Source organism: Globicephala melas, chromosome X, assembly GCF_963455315.2.
Source record: "Globicephala melas chromosome X, mGloMel1.2, whole genome shotgun sequence".
Taxonomy (NCBI): domain Eukaryota; kingdom Metazoa; phylum Chordata; class Mammalia; order Artiodactyla; family Delphinidae; genus Globicephala; species Globicephala melas.
In genome coordinates this window covers 42,201,178-42,228,163 of record NC_083335.1, presented here as the reverse complement: position 1 = coordinate 42,228,163, position 26,986 = coordinate 42,201,178, and the positions used below count along the sequence as shown (strand labels likewise).

At 39.3% G+C, this 26,986-nt stretch overlaps 1 pseudogene; it reads left to right on the top strand.

The window, feature by feature from the left end:
• Positions 1–18,529: 18,529 nt before the first annotated feature.
• Positions 18,530–26,986, top strand: LOC115843977 (sodium/potassium-transporting ATPase subunit beta-3 pseudogene; annotated as a pseudogene).

The window sequence follows — 26,986 nt, the reverse complement described above, 5'->3', positions numbered from 1 at the left end:
GAGCACAGGCTCTGGACGCGCAGGCTCAGCGGCCATGGCTCACGGGCCCAGCCGCTCCACTACATGTGGGATCTTCCCAGACCGGGGCACGAACCCGTGTCCCCTGCATCGGCAGGCGGACTCTCAACCACTGCGCCACCAGGGAAGTCCAGAAATGGAAATTTTTATTCAAGCCAACCTGAGGTTTATAACCTGGGCGACCCGTCTCTCAGAGTTTTGAGCACTGTTCCAAAGAGGTTAAGGGGGAGATTTTAGAGAAACGAAAAGTGAGAGCTGTGAGTTTCAGGTTTATTTGGGGACTAACAGGACTATAGCTCTGGAAACAGCTTCTCAGAGAGCTCTGAAGAACTGCTCCCAAGAGGTAAGGGGAGAGGTCAGCACGTTCGATTTTGGCAGAGGGGCTACCTGCAACCAAGCACACATCTTGGTAGAAGGTTGCAGCTAGTACCAAGGAATGGATATCTTGGTTAATGGTTACAGTGCTTTTCTAAGTAGGGCAAGATGAAAGAATTCAGGTTCATAAAACATTTCTCCTGAAAATATCTAACTATATGAAGCTCTGTTCTGCTAGTTTTCCCAGAGCACAGAGTTCCTCATTCCTGATCTCTACCCTGACCCCCTTTTAGAGTGTGTTAAAGGTCGGTGACTTCAGTGGCTAATGACTCAATCCTTGTAGAAGTGGATGGTGAGTGACCTTCTTCAGTTGGCAATGCCCCCTTTTTGTCATAAATGTGACCAAAGTTTGGGAGGCGTTTTATGACCATTTTGTCCCACAGTGTTAGGAATGCTAATTCACAGGTCAGGCCAGGATTTCATTGATAGGCCATTCAATGTGCTATTACTAGACTATACCCTTTTAACAGTAGCCAAAAGTCTCTGGACCACCTGTATTACTAGTCTGTTATGTTCCAGGAAATGATTCCCTCTTGTTGCTTCTTCCCATATCTAGAGTTACACTATTATAATCATTGATTTTATAGAACTATATTTGGTCAGATGTTTCAAGTCGCCTAGTCATCATCATTTTATCGGGGGCTCAGTCATACTTTGGTAATTCCAAAAACAATAATCTTGTAAAATAGGCAGAATACAAGTAATATAGCTAGTAACTTTTTTTTTTTTTTTTTTGGCCACGCTGTGCAGCTTGTGGAATTTTAGTTCCCTGACCAGGGATTGAACCTGCAACCTCGGCAGTGAAAGCGTGGAGTCCTAACCACTGGACCACCAGGGAATTCCCAGCTAGTAACATTAATAGGGTTATAAGGAAATACTTTCCATTAGGTGTGGCCCAGTATATCTCCAGGTCATCTGACCTGGTCTGTTCCATACCAATCTCTATCTTTAAGGTAAGGATATATTGTCATTATTCATAAGGCACCCAGCTCAATTACCTACTGTTATTAGGCTGATTATCCTTAGTATGATTCAATTGTTCCCAACATTAGGGGGCTTTAAACTTAGATGACTGTAGCCTGATGTTAGTCATATTAATCCATCCCATAACTGAGGAAGGTTATATTCTTTGACTGAAATTTAGCTCATTGCTCTGACTGAGCTTGAGTAACTTTAAAAGAAAAGTCATATTTATGGTCATGGTCAGAGCAAGTATGACTGATTGGCCAAGTGAGGGGGTCCCAGCTAGTAATATCAATAGTGGCCCAAACAGAGCTATAACTTCTTTCTTCTAGAATAAATTTCCTAAGGGCCATCCAATTAGATCCTTGGAGAGGAGAAATCCACCAAGGTAACCCAGAAGTACTGGATGTAAGTAATTGACCATAAACCCAAAAACTGGATTAATTTTTAAACTCTGCATAGGATTTATGCCCATGATAGGAAAACATTGATTTATGCAAAAATCCAAGAAATTAAGAAAGCACTGTAAATAATCATATGGCTCAGGTCCAGTACCTTGGGATAGCTTTCTGCTTCTGATGTCATCTTCTTCTCATCCTGGTATGGGTGTAGTTTCTCCTCGGTTTGAGCATTGTTTTAAGGTGATTTTGAGGTCAGCAGTCCTCTCTATAGACCAGTCTGATGCAGGAGCACTTTCTAAGTGAGAAATATGAATTCAAGAGTCAATTCACTTCAGTTTTTCTGTGTATGAGCTAGTTAAGAGAACCTGATAAGTGTTCTTCCATCTAGGTTGGAGATAGCCCTTTAAATGATGTCTTTTCCAGTATGCATAATCTCCTAGTTGCACGTCATGGGACATCTGATCTTCATCCAAAGATAGATTACTGTGATAAGCTTCAGAAACAAACTTAGAATGTCCTTTTAATAATTTGTAGTGAGGTGGATGGACCTAGAGACTGTCATACAGAGTGAAGTAAGTCAGAAAGAGAAACACAAATACCGTATGCTAACACATATATATGGAATCTAAAAAAAAGAAAAAGAAAAAAAATGGTCAGAAGAACCTAGGGGCACGACGGGAATTAAGATGCAGACCTACTAGAGAATGGACTTGAGGATACGGGGAAGGGGAAGGGTAAGCTGGGACAAAGTGAGAGAGTGGCATGGACATATATACACTACCAAACGTAAAACAGATAGCTAGTGGGAAGCAGCCGCATAGCACAGGAAGATCAGCTCGGTGCTTTGTGACCACCTAGAGGGGTGGGATAGGGAGGGTGGGAGGGAGGAAGACGCAAGAGGGAAGAGATATGGGGACATATGTATATGTATAACTGATTCACTTTGTTAGAAAGCAGAAACTAACACACCATTGTAAAGCAATTATATTCCAATAAAGATGTTAAAAAAATTTTAAAAAATAATTCAATTAAGCTTTATAATAGTGTAACATTGCAACAAGGAGCCATCTAGGAAGTGAGTCTTAGGCAGTGAATACCAAACCTCAGTGCTAGAACTTAATATCCACAAAAGTATATATATTTTTTTAATTTTTAAAAAAATTTTCAAAATTGAAGTATAGTTGATTTACAATGTTGTACCAATCTCTGCTGTACAGCAAAGTGACTCAGTTATACAAATATATACATTCTTTTTTTATATTCTTTTCCATTATGGTTTATCACAGGATGTTCAATATAGTTCCCTGTACATTAGGACCTGGTTGTTTATCCATTCTAAATGTAATAGTTTGCATCTACCAACCACAGACTCCCAGTCTACCTCTCTCCCTCCCCACCCCGCCTTGGCAACCACAAGTCTGTTCTCTATGTCTGTGAGTCTGTTTCTGTTTTGTAGATAGGTTCATTTGTGCCTTATTTTAGATTTCACATATAAGTGATATCATATGATATTTGTCTTTCTGACTTACTTCATTTAGTATGATAATCTCTAGTTGCATCCATGTTGCTGCAAATGGCATTGTTTCATTCTTTTTTATGGCTGAGTAGTATTCCATTGTAAATATGTACCACATCTTCTTTATCCATTCATCTGTAGATGGACATTTAGGTTTTTTCCATGTTTTGGCTATTGTGAACAGTGCTGCTATGAACATAGGGGTGCATGTATCTTTTTGAGTTATAGTTTTGTCTGGGTATATTCCCAGTAATGGGATTGCTGGATCATATGGTAATTCTATTTTTAGTTTTCTGAGGAACTGCCATACTGTTTTCCATAGTGGCTGTACCAACTTACATTCCCACCAACAGTGTAGGAGGATTCCCTTTTCTTCACATCCTCTCCAGCATTTGTTATTTATAGACTTTTAAATGATGGCCATTCTGACCAATGTGAGCTGGTACCTCATTATAGTTTTGATTTGCATTTCTCTAATAATTAATTAGTGATGTTGAGCATCTTTTCATGTGCCTACTGGCCATCTGTATGTCTTCTTTGGAGAAATGTCTGTTAAGGTCTTCTGCCCATTTTTCAATTGGGTTGTTTGCTTTCTTGTTGTTGAATTGTATGAATTGTTTGTGTATTTTGGAGATTAAGACCTTGTCTGTCACATCATCTGCAAGTATATTCTCCCATTCTGTAGGTTGTCTTTTCATTTGTTTTTTTTTTAATGGTTTCCTTTGCTGTGCAAAAGCTTATAAGTTTGATTAGGTCCCATTTTTTAATTTTTATTTCTATTGCCTTGGGAGACTGACCTAAGAAACCATTGGTATGATTTATGTCAGAGAATGTTCACAAAGGTTTATTATTGAAACATAATTTTTTCTCTCTAAAATTACCCTTATTTCTACCAAATATAGCCAAATTAAGGCTAATTTGTTTGCAAAATAAGTCTGGTTTCAATAAACTTGGCCTGATTATTTACATATGTGTAATTGATCATACAGCTTTTTAAAAAAATTGGCTTTGCTGGAACTTTTCATAAGGAATCTCAGATTCAAGTTTCAAAAGGCCTCTCAAGGCCAGGAAAGCCATGGCAAGGGCTTGCCATCAGATTCTACCTGCAGTATCTATAGATTTGGATGAATTCCTCTCTTCTTGAGGTCCCCAAGATATCTTGAGATTCCTGCACCTGTCAGGAGGTGGCCTTTCTTATTCACCTGGTAAGGCTGTTGGGAACCTAAGAATTTCCAGTTTCTGGAGGGATCAGGTAGAGAGAAAAGATAAATGTTTCAGTTCTGCTTGCAAAGGTATAATTTACCAAATTGCTGTAAGTCATAATTAGCTTAAGGAGAAAGGTTTCCTCATATCTGGAAAACACAGATTAAAACCCAGTAATATTTCAGACAAAAAAACCCCATAAAGTTATAACCATATTCATCAGTTCACTCAGTCTTATGTAGCTAATTCTTAATCTCTTGTTAACAGTTTTATGAAGCCATCAGAGTTTCCATTAGAATTATTTAATTTCGTATCCAATTCAGTGGTATGATCTGAAATTTGTCAGAAACATATACTTGTCAATAAGTCCTTTCTATGAATCTTCTTGAAGATGAAGCATTTTTGCAAAGGTATCAGAGTAAAACAGTAACTGTCTATGAATGACAAAAGGCACAAAGACCTGATTACCTTCAACAAAGGAGGTAAGAATATGCAATGGAGAAAAGACAGTCTCTTCAACAAGTGGTGTTGGGAAACCTGGGCAGCCGCATGTAAATCAATGAAGTTAGAAAACTCCCTCACACCATACACAAAAATAAACTCAAAATGGCTTAAACACTTAAGTATAAGACATGACACCATAAAACTCCTAGAAGAGAACATAGGCAAAACATTCTCTGACGTAAATTGTAGCAATGTTTTCTGAGGTCAGTACCCCAAGCAAAAGAAATAAAAGCAAAAATAAACAAATGGGACCTAATCAAACATAAGATTTTGCACAGCAAAGGAAACCATAAACAAAATGAAAAGGCAACCTACAGATTGGGAGAAAATATTTGCAAAAAATGCAACTGTCAAGGGATTAATTTCCAAAATATACAGACAGTTCATACAGCTCAATATCAAAAAACCAGACAACCCAACAAAAAAATGGGCAAAAGACTTAAGTAGACATTTCTCCAAAGAAGACATCCAGATGGCCAACAAGCCCATGAAAAGATGCTCAACAGCACTAATTATTAGATAAATGCAAATCACAACTACAATGAAGTATCACCTCACACCAGTTAGAATAGCCATCATCAAAAATCTACAAATAATAAATAAATGCTAGAGAAGGTGTGGAGAAAATGGAACCCTCCTACACTGTTAGTGGGAATGTAAATTGGTACAGCTACTATGGAGAACAGTATGGCAGTTCCTTAAAAAACTAAAAATAGAGTTACCATATGATCCAGCAATCCCACTCCTGTCCAAAAATGACAAAAACTCTAATTCGAAAAGATACATGCACCCCAATGTTCATAGCAGCACTATTTACAATAGCCAAGACATGGAAGTAACATAAATGTCCATCAACAGTGAATGGATAAAGAAGATGTGGGATATATACACAGTGGAATACTACTCAGTCAAAAAAAGGATGAAATAATGCCACTTGCAGCAACATGGATGGACCTAGAGATTATCATATTAAGTGAAGTAAGACAGAGAAAGACAAATATATGATATCACTTATATGTGGAGTCTAAAAAAATGATACAAATGAACCCATTTACAAAACAGAAACAGACTCACAGACATAGAAAACAAACTTATGGCTACCAAAGGGGAAAGGAGAGGAGAGGGATAAATTAGGAGTTTGGGATTAACAGATACACACTACTATATATAAAATAGGTAAGCAACAAGATCCTACTGTATAGCACAGGGAGCTATTGATATATTCAATACCTTGTAATAACCTATAATGGCAAAGAATCTGAAAAAGAATATATATATATTATATAAATAATATATATAACTGAATCACTTTGCTGTACACCAGAAACTAACACAACATTGTAAAACAACTATACTTCAGTAAAAAAAAAGACCTGATTACAATGCAATTGACAAAGAAACTTGGTTACTGCTGTGACATACAACATTTTAAGATAATAACTAGAGTTATGAATGATAGTATTTTACCAGGACATACCAGATTTTTAGGAATTCCATATAATTTCTAGAATATCTATATCAATAACATTTACCCATACGGTATAACTTAGGAGGCTTATCACTCATTTGACAATGCTTCTTATGTAATTTAACATACCAAATAAGCCTAATTATTTTACTTTTTTTTTTTTTGCTGTACGCGGGCCTCTCACTGCTGCGGCCCCTCCCGCTGCGGAGCACAGGCTCCGGATGCGCAGGCCCAGCGGCCATGGCTCACGGGCCCAGCCGCCCCGCGGCATGCGGGATCCCCCCGGACTGGGGCACGAACCCGCATCCCCTGCATCGGCAGGCGGACTCCCAACCACTGTGCCAGCAGGGAAGCCCCTAATTATTTTAATATCTCTTTCTGAGATGTCTCAGGGGACCTCTGAAGTATCCCAAACCTGGCTAGAGGTCAAAAGAACTTCAATTAGAATATGATCTTTGGGAAGTTTGTCAAAAATATCAAAAAGTTATTTATTTATTTATTTTATTTATTTTATTTTTGGCTGCGTTGGGTCTTCATTGCTGCATGCAGGCTTTCTCTAGTTTTGGCAAGCAGGGGCTACTCTTCGTTGCACTGTGTGGGCTTCTCATTGTGGTGGCTTCTCTTGTTGCAGAGCACGGGCTCTAGGCACGTGGGCTCAGTAGTTGTGGCTCGCAGGCTCTAGAGCACAGGCTCAGTAGTTTTGGCACACAGGCTTATTTGCTCTATAACACATGGGATCTTCCTGGACCAGGGCTTGAACCCATGTCCCCTGCATTGACAGGAGGATCCTTAACCACTGTGACACCAAGGAAGTCCCTCAAAAAGGTTTTAAAACATTTGGACAAGTAGGATCATCGGGCACTGTGAAATAATACTTATTCACCTAATCAAGTGACAATAAAAGATTTCAAAGGTAAATACAGAAAGTACAACAGATTATTTAAAAGGTAAAGTAACTTACAATCTGTTATCAAAAGCAGCTCAATATTTCAAGAAAATTTTGTTCTCTTAACAGAGGGAAAAACCAAATTTGGATTTTGCACTACCTTACCTTTAATATTAAAATTCAATTACTCAGTTAAATTTATTCTAATCCTAGTCAGTCCTGACCATAGAGACTTCCTTTCTAAAGGTTCTTTTTTCTCTTTTTTACAAACATCTTACAACTTTCTATTTCCATATTAATTTGTCCCTTATTTTCTTTCCCATTTAGAAATAACCAGCTTTAGGACAAAAACTTTTATCTTAACAGAATGCATTTCTATTTCTTATCCTTTCGTTTTTCTTGCATATGAAAATGTTTTCCTTATTAATTTTTAGTAGTTTTAGTTACATATATTAATTAGAATTCTCAACCCTTAAAAACCTTAATTTATATGAAAACTAAGAAGTAAGCAATTATGAACTTTTACATTAGCAACCTGTAGATTGGCAAACTTATAAACACTATTTATAATTTCTAAAAAACATGTGTTTTCTTATAGAAAATGTCTAAGTGGGGCACCAAACATATTTATTAATAGTCCTAAATATCTTTATTTTCTTTGTAAAAGGAAGCCTATGTTCAGTAATTAATGTTCCAATATTGTATTTTATTTGGAAATGACCTCTACAGTTAATAAACTTCCATCATTTAACTTAATTTAGCAAAACTCAAGTTTCAAGTTACCAAAATCTGGAGAGACTATTTTTAACTAGATATTCCTAAAGCATAATTATTCCTAAAGAGTTTACCTAAAAGCTCTTATCTCATTTACATTTAATTTACTTATAAAAATTTTCATCATACCAAGTTATTCTTCTTGCTGACAAATTTTGCAACAGATATTATTTGACTTCCAGTAAACCTAGGTACAATAAAAGTATTATACTTAATGTCAATGAATCTAAAAAAATGTCTATATTAATGAAACCAACAAGCTTAAACTAATTTTAATATCAGATATTAATTTAATACTGAATATTTTCCAGATCACATGAACCTCAAATTCATTTAGGTTAATTTCTTTTATATTTCTGATAATTTATATAAGTACTTAATTTCTTTTAAGTCAATTAAATAGAACTCATTTACAAATTAACTTTGGTAATATCATCCACAGGTAGAGACATATATTTTTAATATACACACATAGACATACATACATCCAGAGATCTTACAGTTTTATTTTTAAAACTTAGTCATGAATTGAGTATTCCAATATAAAACTCACTAGTTTATAAATAACAGTTATAGTAAGTTAAGTTTACTCGCTTGAGTTTTTCTCCTTTTTTTTCTCAGTCTCAGGAATTAGAGATGGTCTTGATAAGGTAAGTGTTCCTGAGAGCCCTATAACATTTATATCTCAAGGCACAGGGAGAGAAAAGCAAGTTCTTCTAGGAGGACTTGTTCCCTCAGGGTCAAAATTCTGAAAAGATATTTTACCAAGTCAGCTTTCTCTAACTTAACTGCGTACGCAATAAAAGAGCCTCATTTCGGCCATTTTCAGGGTGAGATTTCCATTAATTTCCAATTAAGTAAGTACTTGTAAATATAAGTTTTGTATGTATATTAGCCTGGATGGGGGGTTAGTTGGAGGCTGGCTTTTTGACACACCTTGTTTAGGAAAGACATTAGGCCAACCTCCCACATAATCACCCAGTCCAGACAACTCAGTGTCTTTCAACTGAGTAAATCCTAGCGTCTTTCAACCAGGCTCGCCCAGTATCTTTTAACTGGGGGACACCGTTTTTCCCAGTGTTTTTCAACAGGACTCCCACAGTGTCTTTCAACTGGGGGGGCCAGGTACCTGTTATACACTGCCAAATAAAACTCAATTTGGATCATGAACCAATAATCAGGAGATCCAAGAACCAGGAGAGGCTTACTCAAATTTGTCTGAACTCACTGAAAAGGTGGATGGGCACAAGGGGTCCTGCTGGTATCAAGGTTCCAGATCCTTGTAGAGTTCAAGCTAAGGAGAGAAGTCTGCTCTGGGTCTCTTCATGGTTGCCAAAACTGTCAACTGAACTAAAAACGCACTATGTGAAAGCTGTGAGTTTCAGTTTTATTTGGGGACTTACTGAGAACTATAGCCTGGAAGACAGCCTTTCAGATAGCTCTGAGGAACTACTCTGAAGAGGTAAGAGAGGAAGTCAGCATATGTGTGATTTTGGCAAAGAGGTTATGTGCAGCCAAGCACACTCTCGGTAGAAGGTTGCTACTTGAGGAACATATATCTTAGTTAATGGTTATCATGCTTTTCTAAGTAGGGGAAGATGAAAGAATCCAGGTTCATAAAAAATTTCTCCTGAAAATATTTAGCTATGTGAAGACCTGTTCTGCTAGTTTTCCCACAGTACAGAGTGCCTCATTCGTGATCTCTATCCTGAACTCCTTTTAGGGTGTGTGGCTAATGACTGCAGTGGCTAATGGCTCAATCCCTGTACAGCCAGATGGCCATTGACATTTTTTATTTGACAAAGTGTATTTGAAGTCAAGCACACATCTTGGTAGAAGGTTACTGCTATTTGAGAGGAAAAGATATCTTAGTTAATGGCTTTTGTGCTTTTCTAAGTATGGGAAGATGCAAGAAACTGGGTTCATAAAATTTTTTCCTGGAAGTATCAAACTATCTGAGGGCCAGTTTTGTCAGTTTTCCCGGGGCACAAAGTGCCTCATCCTGATCTTTGTCCTGAATTCATTTCAGGGTGTACTGTAGGTCAGCGACTGCAGTGGCTTAATAACTTGATTCTTGTAGAACTGGATAGTGGGCAACATTCTTTATTTTATGATGCCCTCCCTTTTGGTCTTAATTTTGACCAAGGTTTGGGAAGCATTTCATGACCATTTTGTCCAATGGTGCTAGGAATGCTCATTCCTAGGTCGGCAAGATTTCATTGATAGGCCACTCAATGTGCTACTATTGAACTAGGCTCTGTTAACAGTAGCCAAAAGTCTCTGGACCACCTGTCTTACTAGACAGCTGTGGTCCAGGAAAAGATTCCTTCTTGTTGCTTCTTCACATATGTAGAACACATTACAATCATTGATCTTACAGAACTATATTTAGTCAATTGTTTCAAGTAGCCTAGTCATCATTATTATTTTTTTAACATCTTTATTGGAGTATAATTGCTTTACAATGGTGTGTTAGTTTCTGCTTTATAACAAAGTTAATCAGCTATACATATACATATGTTCCCATATCTCTAACCTCTTGTGTCTCCCTCCCTCCCACCCTCCCTATCCCACCCCTCCAGGCGGTCACAAAGCACCGAGCTGATCTCCCTGTGCTATGCGGCTGCTTCCCACTAGCTATCTACCTTACGTTTGGTAGTGTATATATCTTTTATCCTTAAGCAAATATGAGGGTCTTCAAAAGTGCCTATGGGGTGGGGATGGGAGAGTGACTGCAAATGGGCATGGAAGATCTTTTAGAGATAAATGTCCTAAACTTAGATTATGGTGATGGTTTGTACAACTCTGTAAATTTACTAAAAGCCATTGAATTGTAGACTTAAAATGGGTGAACTTTATGAATATAAATTATACCTCAAAGAAATACTTTAAATGCCTATGGAGTAATAAGTAAAGAATAGTGGAGATATGATATATTTTGTGGGAAGACTAAAAGGAAAGGTAGGTCATAATGATAAAAATACAACAACCTGAGGAATTGACAAACTCTCTCCTTGACCAAACTTTAGGCAGGCTCTTCTAAGCCCCCTTTACAATTAGGCCTTGTTCTGGGACCCTGTCCTGTGATCGTGTCCTTGGCATGCCTAGCCCAGTTTTAGCAAGGCTCCTGTGAAGTCATCCCCCACCCTTGATATCTGATCACCTTGGCCTGCCTCTAGCAAAAATTCTGTTGTCAATTTAGCAAGAATCTCCCTCCCCTTGATGTCTCCTCTTAGTAATTTTTCCATCTGCTGACTCTCTCACTCTGTTCTTTGGCTATAAATCCCCACTTGTCCTTGTTGTATTCATAATTGAGTCCAGTTCTGTACTGAAGTCTCTTTTCCCCTATTGTAAAAAATCTGTCTTTACTGCTTTTGTCTGGTGTCTGGCTCTGTTTCTCTTTGACAGAAGGCATTCTCAGACAGTGCTTCTAGTAGTATATATCAGTCTGGCCTGCTGGCAGGAGGGCAATTTTTTTAAAGACCACCTAAAAATGCCTACTCATTCATTCACGAAATACATATTGAGGGCCTACTTGTTGCCAGGCACTGTGCTAGATGCTGAGGAAACAGATGTGAGCAAAAATCATCTACAAGGTCTCTGTCTTCATGGAGCTCATAATCTAGTAGGGGAGCCAAATAGCATGCAGATATCTATACAAGAGTGCACTTGCCAGTGAGGACAAGTATCAGGAAGAAGGGGTCCATGATGCTATGAGGGCCTATAAAATAGGGAGATTTGACTAGTCAAGGTGGTCAGGAATGTTGCTCTGAGAACGGATTATTGAGCTGAGAGATAACAGAAGAATAGAGACTAATTAGGTTGGAGCTGGGGGTTGGGGAGAAGGCTTAAGGCTATGTGTTCAGAGAGAGCATGGTGAGTAAAAGGGACTGAAAGAATGCCAGTATGGCTGGAGGTAAGAGGCAGTGGGAGAGCAGTGTGGCCAAATTTCCATTTACCTATCCATCCATTGTTCATTCATTCAAAAAATACCTATTGAGCACTGATCATGTGCTAAGTCTCATGTGAGGTGTGACTGTTAACCCCAAAATGGAGTTCATGACCCCCATAGGGGCCTGTGTCAGGAGTGAACACCTTTGGGGTTAGGGTAACGAGTGGGGATAGAGTCTCAGAAGAAAAGAAAGTCATATTTACTGAGCACAGGTAGTGTCAGTTCTGTGGGATCCTGGGAAGCTCATTAACCCCAAGAGGATTCCTGAAGCTGGTTGTGATCTCATTACCCAGACACTCTCAGAGGCATCCCACTGCCTATCAATAGAAGGACTTACTGCTTACCCTGGCTGTCACTTCCCTCCATCTCCTAAGGTCTTGGAATAACATTGTTGTCAGAAAGTTGTGATAAAATACAAATGTTATATATGTATACAGCTTCATTTGAGATGAAATTTAGGAGTTAAAATTCTAGAAAATAAGACATGTTGCATATTAACCACAATAAATAAGATCTTGAAATAAGTGGAAAGAGATAAAAGATAACATTTGTATGCCATTATCACTTGAAATAATATTATTATTCTTATGCCAAAGTATTCTCACCCCTGCCCCAACCAACACATTATCCAGGCTGGAGATTCTGACATTATTTGTAGAGTCCTGAGCTGGCATTCAATGCTCCCCACTCCATGGATCCAAACTACATTTCTAGTCCTCTCTTCCAAGCCATCTGTGCTCTTGGAAAACTACACCATTGTCTGTTCCCTCAAGAGACTCCTGCATTCTCCACACCCCTTTAACATGCTAGAGTTCAATTTTCACAGGGTTTGGCTCTCACACACACATGATGTCATTGCATCCTCAGATCATCCCCATGAGGGAGCATAGTTACTCTCATTTCAGAGAAGAATAAACCAAGTCTCAAGGAAGGGGGAGGGCCAGCCTTATTTTGGTAAAAAAGCAGGTTGCTGGAAATTAGAGAGGAGTGGAGAAAATGCAGTTGTTTTTAGATTAAATGGCAAAATGAATATAATCGTTAGTTTATACTCATGTTACATGTTTATTATGAAGTCTCATTAGTGGCAGTGACAGGAATTTGCCCCTCCCCTTCTAGCTCTATGTCTAGATTCCTTGCCCCTACTCTTATCTATTTTGTGGAGGAAGAGTATCAAGCAGGGCGAAAAGGAGGGGTGCCAACCCTGGGGAGAGGAGTCTGGTTAAGGCAAGCCACCTTTCCCCATGCAGAGTCCCTTGCCTGGCACACAGTAGGTGCTCAATATATGTTTATTTCCAGTTGACAGTTGGCTTTATTGTTTATGGGCTGTGATGATGCACTTTCCTTCTGTTCTAGAAGGTCTCACTGCTGACTAGATCAAGGACAAATAGTTCCCAAACTGTTACAGCATTATCTTCAAATTTACAGAAGTGTATGTGAGCTGGATAGGAAAATTTGCTACATATAATGTTGGTTCTTCCACTTGTTCCCAATTCAGTATTTCTCAGTTGATGTTAGTTTACTTTTTTTGGTTAGAAAAACAATTTTATTCTCCGCAGAATATACTGAAAATGTTTTACCTCTTCTTTGAAACCACTTTTTACTTCTCCAGCCACCCTGATTTCTTATCTCTTGGTTCTTTTTGAGCAGATTTTAAATCCCCCTTGGTTGGTCTCTTATAGTTTCAGATGTACTCATCTTGTTCATTCAGTGTTACCACTAAACAAATACTATGGCTTCCACAAAAGCTGATTGAGTAATACAAGAAGAAGAGCAGACATGTGATGTCTCTTATGGGGAGAATTGTTAAACAAAACCAGGGGACAGAGAATGGCAACTTTATACATTGTTTCCAGTAGTACATATAAGTCTGCCTTTTGAGGGGAGCAAATTATTTGAAATCTCTTATTAGTTATCTATGGCTGCATAACTACTTACCCCCAAATGCAGCAGCTTAAAACAACAAACATTTATTATTTCACATATTTCTGAGGGTCAGGAATCTGGGAGTGGCTAAGTTGGCTCCAGGTCTCTCATGAGGTTGCAGTCAAGATGTCAGCCAGGGGGTGCTTCCTTGGTGGTGCAGTGGTTAAGAATCCACCTGCTAATGCAGGGGACATGGGTTCGAGCCCTGGTCTGGGAAGATCCCACATGCCACGGAGCAACTGAGCCCATATTCCACAACTACTGAGCCTGCGCTCTAGAGCCTGCGAGCCACAACTACTGAGCACGTGTGCCACAACTGCTGAAGCCTGCACACCTAGAGCCCATGCTCCGCAACAAGGGAAACCACCGTAATGAGAAGCCCATGCACTGCAAGGAAGAGTAGCCCCCACTCGCTGCAACTAGAGAAAGCCCACACGCAGCAATGAAGACCCAACGCAGCCAAAAATAAATAAATTTATATTAAAAAAAGAATATACCTATAAAAAAAGATGTCAGCCAGGACTGCAGGCATTTGAAGGTTTGACTGGAGTTGAAGTAGCCACTTCCAAGATGGGCTCATGGGGCTTGTAAGATGTCTCAGTTCCTCACCATGTAGATCTCTTCATAGGGTTGGTTGAGAGTCCTTATGACACAATTACTGACCTCCTCCAGAGTGAATTAACCTAGAGAGATCAAACAGGAAGCTGTGAGACCTGTGACCTAGACACACACCCTCGCTTATGTCATATTCTTTCAGTTGGAAGTGAGTCCAACCCACACTTAAGGAGAGGGGAAGCTGCTGCTGTCACCATCGTGTTGTTTCCTTACAGCAGAAGCAACAACAAAACCCTGAAAAACTTGCTTCTGGTATTCATAGAGCATGGTGGGAGGTGGGAACAGGGATATCAGAGAACAATCAGATGACAAAACAGATGTAAAGAGAAGAAGCTTTAATGGTGGTGGCCCTGGATTGGGAAAGACTGTGTGGGACCTGGGCTGCCCATCCAATACTCCTCAGTATTTACTCTCTCCTATCTGTCTAGGCTTGTGTCTCTGTTTTGATAGGTAAAGACACCAGGCCAAAATATGCTTCCCAGAGAGCATGGAAGAATACAACATGCATCTCTGATAGTAACCTAGGAAATCCAAAAACTGAAAGGAAACCACGAATTGATTTGAAAAGAATGTAACGGTCTTTCTTTCAACCCAGGTTCTATCAAACCAATTCATTGCACCACACAGAAATGGTATTGAATTTACCACATCATGTACAAAGTAGAATTTATTTTCCTTTTGGCTGTTAAATTTCCAAAGGCTCTCCATGGCATGATTGAGCTGTTTGTTTTATTCTAAATTTAATTTCTTTTCAGAAAGGAGGTTGCAGGGAGAGAGGGAACTTACATTTAATGAGTAACTACCATATGCCAGACATTTTATATATATTTTTGTATTTAATTCTCACCACCACTCTGAAAATAAAATACTATTACTATCTCCATTTTACAGATGAAGAAATGGATATTTAGAAAAGTTAAGTAGTTCTTTCAAGATCATTCTACAAGTGAATGAAATAAGCAGGACTCAAATCCAGGCTTTGTTTAACTCCCAAGCCTGTGGTGTTTATTAGGGTGCTTCTTTTTCAGATGGTGAGCTTTCAAGCTTCAGCGTCATGTTGACTTTAATTGACTAAGTAGTAGAGTTATTTTTTCATTCAATGACAATGAATGTAAATACCTTCATGGTACATAAATAGTATTTATTATTATGAAGTGTCATTAGCATTAACGCCCTAAACTCCAAGGCTCTAACTGCTTGGTTACAGAAAATTCGATGTTCTGTAGATCAGTGCCTTTCAAACTTAAATATGCATTCAGATCACCTGGAGGAATCTGCTGAAAATGCAGACTCTAATCCAATAGATCCAGAGTGGAGCCTAAGATTCTACTTTTCTTTCTTTTATAAATTTATTTATTTAATTTATTGGCTGTGTTGGGTCTGTTGCTGCGCACGCATTTTCTCTAGTTGCGGTGAGCGGGAGCTACTCCTCCTTGCGGTGCACGGGCTTCTCATTGCAGTGGCTTCTCTTGCTGTGGAGCACAGGCTCTAGGCACGTGGGCTTCAGTAGTTGTGGCGCACGGGCTTAGCAGCACGTGATATCTTTCCGGACCAGGAATCGAACCTGTGTCCCCTGCATTGGCAGGCAGATTCTTAACCACTGTGCCACCAAGGAAGTCCCAGATTCTGCTTTTCTAACAATCTCTCAGGTGGTGCTGTTGCTGTTTGATCTCAGATCATACTTTGAGTAGCAGGACTATGGAGTACTCTGCCATAACTATTTTTGGAATCCCCAGGGGTGCTTCTAGCTATCCAGGAATTTGTAGTCACAGATCACGGATGTCTAGCTGAGTTACAACTCTCAAGCTTCTGGCTGTAGCTATTTTAGAGAGGTTCTCCTCTACACCAGAACTCTGCTTATGGTACCATTTCTATCTCCTTATATGAGTGGATTTGGAAATCTGCTATGCCAGATATTACTGGATCTGCATGCTATTGTAGTCCCTTGATGTTAACCGTAAATGCTGGCTGATGAACGATAGCAGCCAAGAAGAGGGTGAATCAGACAGGCAAACACTACAGTCTTCTCTGCTGCTTGAGAGGGAAGAGAGTGAGGGATCCCTGGACCATGGTTAGCATGGTTCATTCTGTAGGACAAACATATACCTGTGGTGTAGATGAAATATCTGCATCAAATCACAGCTTGATGGCACAGGCCATGGAAAGTATCCAGCTCAGTCCCCTTGCTCTGATTCCATGCTTTTCAGGCAAATAAGTGATCACTGAAGATGGTAGTCAAAAACCATCATCTCTGCTAATGGTTCTCCCAGGGTTGGCAAGTGTTTAACAAGCATGCATTCTAGTCATTCATTCAGATAAACAATCTGTCAAAGACTACTAACACTAATTAGTAACTTACATGAACCAAATACTGGCTAAGATTCTAGAGATATAGTATCTCTACTCTCAAGAAAATTTCAGTATGGAGGGAGACACAGACAAGTAACCTACAGTACATAGTGATGGGTGTTAGGGTTATTATCAGAGCCCATAGCAGAGCCATCTAACGCAAATTTTGGATGGATGGGGAGGAGGCAGGGCAGTGGTGTGCTGGTTAATGTTTAACGATCAGTTCTCTGAAAAAAATAAAAGCCCTGATTTGTTAGTGTTTGGTGATTTTCATGGTGGAAATGCTCCCATCATGACCAGTTTCAAGCTACCAAATTGATGTCACTGAACATAGAGTTGTGCATAATAGGCTCTTGAAAGTCAGGATAAGTTAATTCTAGCACACCATTGGGGTAGAGAAGGCTTCCCAAAGTGAATTATGTCTAAGAAGAGATTTGAAGGAAAGCTAAAGTTAGTCCATCAAATGTGGAGGACAGACAAAGGGATTCCAATTAGAAGAAACAGCAATACAAATAACTCAGCATGGTCATAGGAAACATGTTGCTTTGGCAATAAGTGTTGATAGTCTGAATTAAAGTGTAGGAGGGAATAGTGTTAAATTTCCCAGTAGGCAGACTAAGCATATATTGATATTTAGGGCACCAGAAGGGTGGAGGAACCAAGGAAAAGAAAAAATTAGTTCTGATGAAATTATTAAGTGTTTAATCAATAAATTTGGAAGAAATGTCAAAGAAAAATTATTATAACACTTGTTAAAATGGTAAGGAAGACTTCATTCAAGATTATTGCAACAGGGGAGAGACTATTGCAGCAAGGGAGAGAGACTGAACTCAACTCCAAATACCACAATGACAGCTGGGGATTTATAGTCTATGAGAAGAGTGAGGGGGTCAGTGTATAGAAATTACTAAGAGGAGACATCAAGCGTAGGGATATTCTTGCCAAACTGTCTTAACAGGATTCTTTGCTAAAGGTAGGCCAAGGTTGAGTCTTAGTCAAGAAGAGGGCTCAGCGAAGCCTAATTAAAGTTTGGTCAAGGAGGGAGTCTTTGTCAGAAGCTATTTTAATTTTAACATACATGTGAGTTTAGTACTATTGAATTAGAGCAGAAATGAGAGTACCACAATATTTTTAATTCATAGGGCTTCTGGTTCTGGGGATGGGGAAAAGATACTTGGAAAGAGTCAAAAGATATTAATGCTGTAGAAATAGTAGAATTTCGTGGCTGATTAGGGATAGAGGAGAAGAATAAATCAAGAATTACTCTGGGGCTTCCCTGGTGGCGCAGTGGTTGAGAGTCCGCCTGCCGATGCAGGGGACACGGGTTCATGCCCCGGTCCGGGAAGATCCCACCTGCCGCGGAGCGGCTGGGCCCGTGAGCCATGGCCGCTGAGCCTGCGCGTCCGGAGCCTGTGCTCCGCAACGGAAGAGGCCACAACAGTGAGAGGCCCGTGTACCACAAAAAAAAAAAAAAAAAAAAAAAAAAAAATTACTCTGGTTTTCTAGCTTCTGCAAGTGATTGGATGGTAGTGCCCATGAGATAGGTTAACATTGGAAGAGGAGCACATTTAAAATGAAGATGATGACTCTGCTATCAGACGTGTTCGAATTTGAAGTACTCGAAGAACATCAAGTGGAGATGTCCATCAGGCAGTCAGGTATATGAATCTGAAGCTCAGCAGAGAGGATTGGTCTGGAGTTATAGTCTTGGGAGTCACCAGTACATAGGCTATAATTGTAATCATGAGAATGCCTCTTAGGGAAAGGGTATAGAGTGGGAAATGAGAAAAGGGTCAAGAAAAGATCCCTGAGGAACCCCAGCATATGGAAGAATCCAGCAAAGGGGACTGAGAAGGAGTGATTAGTGGAGTAAGAAGAAAATTAGTAGACAGTGGTACCCCAGGATTCAAGAGAGGAAACTGTTTCAAAAAAGGAATTCAACTGTTAAGGCATCAAGCAAGAAGACAACAGGAATGTGTCCACTGGATTTGGCACATGGAGGTCTTCAGTGCCCTTGACAAGAGTAGTTTCAGTGGTGTGATAGAGATTCCATTTCAGATAGAGAAGCCATTTCAGAGTACACTGAAGAGTGAATGGGAGATTAAGAAGAGGAGTCAATGAGAATAGATAATTCTTTAGAAAAATTTTACTCTCAAGAGCCATTGAGAAATTGAGTGGTAGGTGGAGAGGAATATGGATCAAGTGAGGGCTTTTCAAAGATGAGTGATACTAGAGCAGGCTTAGATGCTACTATGATCTATTAGAATGATCTATAAAGAGAGATAAGGATGTAGGCAAAGTATCTGAAGATACTGGACAGGAATGGATGCAGAGTGCAGGTGGAGAAGTGACCTTAAACAGCAGGCACTCATAATGTATAAACTCATTCTTAGGCACAGGCCTTATTGATAGAATGTCTCACCGTCTGTGGATAGGCGGAACATCAGGACATGAAAATATTGTAACATTTAGACTCTTCTGGTGTTTTTTAAACCAGTATTCATTAATAAACATTAATAAAACAGTTGTGTCACCTTCAGAACAGGGAAATCCTCAAAACAACAAGGGACTTATTTGTCTTTCATTTAACAACTATTTTTTGAGTAAACTGTGCCATGCAATGATCTAAATGCTGGAAATAAAATAGTGAACAAGTCATACCTGATTATTTCTCTTATAGAGCTTAAAGTGTACTGGGAGAGAAGTATATTAAACAAATAATTGTAATATGGTGTGATAAGGGCTATGATGGGAGAAGTACTCTGTCAACACTTTACCTTATCTGGGAGTGGAGGAGTTAGGGTCAGAGGACTTCTAGAAACAGATATTAAGTTGGTATCTGAAAGATAAATAGGAGTTATCCAGAAGAATGGGGTCAAGAAATAGGGTGTGAGGAAGAGTTCCAGGCAGAGGTAACCGTATACATGAAGACTTTGACACCGAGGGAGTATGATGCAGTTGAAGAACATAAGGTCAGTGTGACTGGACTGCAGAGAGTGGGAGGCAAAATGGTGGAAGATGAAGCTGGAGAGGTAGCAGGGACCAGATTACACAGGGCCTTATATACTGTGTTTCGGATTCTGGTATTTATCTTAAGACCCAGGGGAAGACATAGCAGGGATTTAGGCAGGGAAATGAGCCTGACAGGATTTACATTTTGAAAACATTCTAGCTGCACTTCTGAGAATTGATCGGAGGGGGCAAGAGTGGAGGGATGACTAAAAGAGTTGAGAGGCTATTGCAGTTGTTTGGATGAGAATTATGGTGACATTTGCTAGGATGGTAGGGGTAGAGATGGAGAGAAGTAGAAGTATTTTAGAAGTATTTGCAAATTAACAGCTCTTGGTAAAGAATTGGATGTGGAGAATGAGGGAGAAGAACGTGTCAATGATTCCTAGGTTTTTGGCTTGAACAACTGGTTGGATGAGGCAATGGCAGCTTTTACTGGGACAGAGAAGGCAGAAGAGGAGGCTGCAGATGATCAGTTTGGTTTTTTAGAAGAACTAACTCACTATCATCATTCTCTTACCAGATGCATCTGGTAAGACTCCAATCAAATAAAATTCCAAGAGTATCTGAAAAGCTCTAGTATTACTTTTATCTTCTTAATATCTTGAGTGCCTATGGATGGCTGAAGGGTTTAGCTTATGTTTTTTTGACTTACTGTGTTTGACCTTCATAATTCATTTAATTATACTTCTTTTTCTGACCTCATTATTGCTTTTTCTGAACCACTTCTACCAAACTAGACCAATGGTGCATTTGTGTTCATGCTGAGTTCAACTCTTAGTAGGGACATGAATTTGTAGTAGGGACGCTGTAGATGTATGCTTCTTATATTTTTAATATGGATTTTTTCAAACATATTTACCTAAGTAGATAGTAATAGATTAACATATTCTCACCAACTAACTTCAATAATTATCAATTTATAGTCAATTGTATTTAATCCATCCAAACAGGATGGACTTTAAAGAAATCACTATTATTCATAAAACAATTAACAATATTTCTTAACATTATATTTCCACTTAGTGTTCTAATTTTCCTGAATGCCTAATTTTCCTTTTACAGTTTCTTTGAAACGGGATTCAAATAAGTCCATACATTGTATTTTGTGGATGTCTCCTAAGTCTCTCAATTCATTGGTTCCCTGTCTCTGTTTTTATTTTTAAATTATTATTTCAATTTATTTGTTGAAGAAAACAGGTTGTTTATCCTGTAAAGTTTCTCACATTTTGGATTTTGCTGATCACATCTCTGACGTGTTGGTTAAAGTATTCTTTTGTTCCTTATACTTCCTGTAAACTGGTAGATCTAGAGCCTTGATCTGATTCAAGATTGATTTTTTTGGGCAGTAATATTTCATAAATGTTGTGTGTATTTCCATCAAGAGGTACAGAATATCTGGCTGAATCTCTTCTTTGTGATATTAGCGGTCATTGATAGTCATTACCTAGATTCATTATTTCATTAGGGGTTTATAAGATGGTGATATTCCAATTCTATAATTCTTCCTTCATTTACTAGTTGCAATATGTCTATAAAGGAAAAATTCCTCTCGAGAGCTATTTCATCACTCTGAGGGACAGCTTGGATTCCCTTAGCACCATCCTCCAAAGGTGACCAATGAATATATTTTTCAGAGTCATTATTACTCATGGGTTTTTAACATTTTTGATGTGTTTCAATTCATAAGTTCATTGCAGTTATTATTCTTAATGATATTCAAATTGGCATTGTAGCCCTTCTCAAGTTGGTTCCTGAGTGCTTTTGACACTACCCCAATCGTCTTTGATAGCTTTCTTGCTTTCTGATATGATAATTAATAAAACCATATGAATAAATTATTTTAAATATTTATGACATGTTAAGTGCATGATTGTGGCTCTAAATTACCATTTAGTTATGCTTTGTATAACAGGATATAAACACTACCCTCGTCTCCAGTCTACGGAATGCTAAGTTGACACACAAGACAGTCAAAGCTTCCTTTCATTCAATATCTGACTAATTTATGGCTTTACAGAAAAATAAACAGCCAGCACATGATTTCATCTCCTAAACAAAGCATTTACACTTATCTAAATATGTTTTTTAAATGAGGTGGAATTTCTTCCTTCTTAAAAATATGTTTCTGGAACTACTAAAAAATTTGCATTTTCTAAATAGCTGGTAAAAAACATTCCTCCATATTGTTGAAGAAGGGAGGCACTGGGACCACCAGTAAGACTTGGTTTAAGTATGCCAGTCAGACTTGACTTCTTTCCGTCCTGCTGCATCAGAGGCCATGCTCTCCTTTTTTGTTTCTTCTTTTTTGCAGCCTTTAGTGTCTTGGTTAGCCACCCCAGTCCCAGTGGATTTCCCTTTTGCTCCTCCTTTCCCTCTTGTTTGCACATTTTTCCTGAAGGTTTATTCTTTCTTGTTGCCTTTTGTTTTTGGCTTAGTCTCAACTTTGGAAGGAACAGGTTTGGCTACAACCTGTGAATCTCCCTTGGGCTCTTTCTTTACTGCCTCTTTAGCTGAATTGACCTTCTTCTTAGAAATCTTGGTGGTGGCTTCAGTGAGGAAGATGCGTGCCTGGGTGCCTAGGAGTCTTCACAAAGCTGGGCTACTTTGCTGCTGCCAATCCCATAGCCTGAACTCCTGGGGTCCAAGATGGTAGTGGATCAGATGTCTGCCCATTATTTTGATTTAATATCAGGAATCTCTCTCTCTCTCTCTTATCATCCTCTATCACTATCATCTGTGTACTCATCCCTCTCTCTCCCTTTTTAGGTAAGTGGTAGCATACTATACGTGCTTTTCTCCACCTTGTCTTTTTCACCTTAACAATACACCAGGAGATCATTCCAAAGTAGTATATAGAGTATATATTCCTCATTCTTTTTACAGCTACATAATACTCCTTAATGTGGATGTATTGCAATTGATTCAAACAGTCCTTTATTGATGGACATTTGTTTTTTTTTAACCTTCTGCTATTACATATAGAACTGCAGTGAATAATCTACTGCATATGCTTTACTGTTATTTTTGCCAGTGTATCCTTGGGATACATTCCTAGAAGTGGGATTACAGGGTCAAAGGGAAAAAGCTTTATGTAATTTTGCAAGATTCGACAACTTCCCCTCCATTGGGGTGGTACTATTTTACATTCCCACCATCAAAGCATGAGAATGTCTGTTCACAGCCTCACCAAAGACTATGTGGTCAAACCTTTGACTTTTTGCCAATCTGATAAGTGAAAAATTATATCTTATTTTAGTTTTAATTTATACTTCTCTTATGAGTAAGGTTGAATATTATTTCATATATTTAAGAGTCATTTATATATCCTTTTCTGAGAACTGTCTTGACAGTTTAAAAAACATGTTCAATGTGTTTCAATCTGTTATAGTCTTTTTTTTTTGGTATAGTCTTTTTTTATGCTCAAGTTCTATCTTAGGCCAGTGGAAGACTCTTCAGGCTATCTCCTGTGTCCTTTTGACATGACCTCAGCATTCCTTTATTTTTTTACCCTAGTAATCTTTGACTGCTTCTTTGCTAAATGATATGACAAGATATTCTAGACTTATCTTGTACATTAAATGCCTGAGAATTGGCATCAGCCATTTCTCTAAGCTGCTGGAGGAATAATAATTCTATTTGCTAAGCCTCATATCCACATGCACATTCATAGCACTTATCATTACCTGACATTACAGTGTGTATTGTCTGATTCTTCCTCTATATTCTAAGAATTTAGAATGTAAGCTACATGGAGGGTTAACACTTTGTTTTGTTCACTAATGTATCTCGAACACCTAGAACAAAACCTGATATACAGAGGTTCTCAAAACCTGCTTCTTTCCATTTATCAGAGGTCATGATTGCAGCCCTCTACATGAGGAGATGGGTGATCATCCGGAGACTGAGCCCAGGAGTCACTATCATTCATTCGTTCATTCCCGTGTACTGAGTGGCTGGTATGTAACAGACAGTGTTCTAGGCAAGTTGGTAATGTTTGCATTAGGCCTGAGGCTCAGGCAAAACCTCTAGCCACACTGATCAGGCAGAAATGATTCCTCTTCAATGTCAAACTTGAGCTAAACTAATAGGGTCAAGTAACCACCTGGAATAAAAGGAAATGGTGGATGGGACTTCCCTGATGGTGCAGTGGTTAAGAATCCACCTGCCAATGCAGGGGACATGGGTTCATTCCCTGGTCTGGGAAGATCCCACATGCCACGGAGCAACTAAGCCCATGTGCCACAACTACTGAGCCTGTGCTCTAGAGCCCACGAGCCACAACTACAGAAGCCCACAACAAGAGAAGCCACCACAATGAGAAGCCCATGCACCGCAATGAAGAGTAGCCCCTGCTTACTGCTACTAAAGAAAGCCCACATACAGCAACGGAGACCCAACGCAGCCAAAAATTAAATAAATAAATAAATAAATCTTAAAAAAAGGACATGGTGGGAGTATTTTCTTCCCTCAGGACTCTTCCTTCACGCAATGAAGACATGGCACCAAAGCTTCATACATTATGCAAATATATGTATATTTTACTTATTGTTTACATTTCCAGATGCTGTCTATGATAGCTGTATTCTATGTAGTTTACATCAAACCCATCTCTTTTATGTGAGAGGGAAATCAGAGTAGGCCAGGACTAATATTTGTTGAAATCTTATTGTGTGCCAGACGTTTAAAAATAGATTTTCTCACTATATTTTGTATTATAGTCTCCTGGAAGATAAAGTAAGGAGGAAAAGAAAGCACATTTTTAAAAGACTTTATTTTTTTTAGATCAGTTACAGCACTTATTGTTTTAAAAAAGGAAATAGTATAAGGATTTTCTATTCTTTTCCTAGCTCCAGGAGGTAATTCATCTTACAACACAGAAGAGTCAACAGGTACCATTTGCAAAGGATTTCCCATTTATTCCTCACACCACTGTGGTAAAGTGAGGGATTTCGTCATATCCACTGAGAAGACTGAGGCTCAGAGAGGTGATAACATATAAAACTCTATCAGTCATTTCTAGATTAGAGCAGTGGTTCTCAAACTGTCTTGTGTCATCTGTATGACGTGTAAACACTAATTACTGGGCCCCATCTGGGTGAGGCCCAAGAATATGCACTTCCAACAAGTTCCCAGGTGATGCTGATGCTGCTGGTCCAGGGACCACAGTTGGAGAACTACTGATGTGAATAACAAACAAAAATGACATTTACTTTTTACGAGGATCTAGAGAGAGAATCACTGCGAGCTGAGAGGGCTGTTGGAGGTACATGGCCTGGGGTCAAAGCAAAGGGGATTCAGAGTGCAGTGTGCCCAGGTCCATGCTTTGTGCCATTGACTCAGACAGTGGCTGACACTACGTCACTCTCCTAAAGTGTGAGGGGACCAGTCACTGGTCCACAGAACTGTTCATGTGGCATTGTGATTTCATCATGTCTCCCACCCTGGGGAGCCCTGTGGTTGAGGGATTAAGCACCAGGCTCCCAAAAGTCTCCCTTGATCTTAAGAGCTATTCAGGTTACTTCTTATTAAATCCCTAATTCAGACCAGGCTATGGGAAGTTAGGAGAGGTGAAGTAAATCAGGACACTGTCTTGTAAATGCCTGCTCAGTAGTGAAACCTGGAATTACGATAAAGTTTTCTCACTGTGTCCCGAAACTACCAGAGCTCTGAATGCTCTAATCTCCCTGTGCAGTCGATGGTGGCCAGGATATTACTTTTTGATCATTTTTTATAGTGAGCTGTATTACTTGTAAATGATTCTATTACTGAAAAAATTTAAAACGCCCTATGGCAAATAACAAAAGCAATAACATCCCAGCAAAGCTTGTCTGAAATGGTTAGAGTAAATATTTGCAAATTAGGGCTAATTCTCATGATATATGAAAGCATTCTCAGCAACCAGTATAGAGAGATGGACAAATGATGCCGTGGTAAGCAGCCTCTAAGACGGCTCCAATGAGCCGGAGCCTCCCTTCCTGAGCGGCGCCGGGAAGCCGGGGACCCCTTCCTGGAGCCCGGAGCCTGCGGCCCGAGCGCCCCCGGGGCCTTATTTATACGCAGCGCGCCTTTGTACGGAGAGACTCTGGCGGAGGTGCCGAGCGGTTCAGCGAAGCCAGACCCTGCTCCACTCCCAGGAAGAGGAAATTTCCACCCCTGCAGCTGTCTTGTGACTCACGCTGCCACCCCAACCAGTCGGAAAGAGTGGGAGTATTGAGTGTGTACTGTACACTGAATGTACAACAGGGGGTTAATCACACAAGCGCACCATACACGAAAACGCACTTGTATTTGAACAGTGAAAAGACCCTTAAACAAAGGTTTGATCTTGCCCTTTTACCCAGGCTTTTATGGGTTCCTGGCTGCACTCTTCTCATTCACAATGTGGGCTATGTTTCAGAATCTGAACCATGAGGTTCCAGAATATCGTGACCAGATAGTCCAGGACTTATGGTTTTTCCAAAGTCAGTGACTGCGTTGCAATATTCATTCAATCTGTCTGATCCAGATTCCTATAAAGGGTACATTGAAGACCTAAAGCCATATGACTTAGAAGAACAGAAGAATCTCACAGTCTGTCCCGATGAAGTGCCTTTTGAACACAGAAGTCCAATTTATGTTGCATGTCAGTTTTTTACTGTCTTACTTCAAGCATGCGGTGGTGTGGATGATCCTGAGTTTGGTTATACCAGAGGAAAGCCTTGTATTCATGTGAAAACAGAGTAATTGAATTAAATCCTTAAGGAGAATCAACTATAGAATGTATTTCGAAGGATGAAAGCACAGCTACTCTATCAACTTATCCTCCCAATGGAATTATAGGAATAAAATATTTTCCATATTATGAGAAAAAACTGCATGTGAGGTATCTACTGCCATTAGTTGACATCTAGGTCACCTTTGATCCTGCAGTACCGTAAAAGAAGTAACAGTCAAGTGAAAGGTAGATGGATTACCCAACCGAAAACACCAGGATGTTCTTGACAAGTTTTTAGGACGAGTTGTGTTCAAAATCACAGTGTGTGCATAG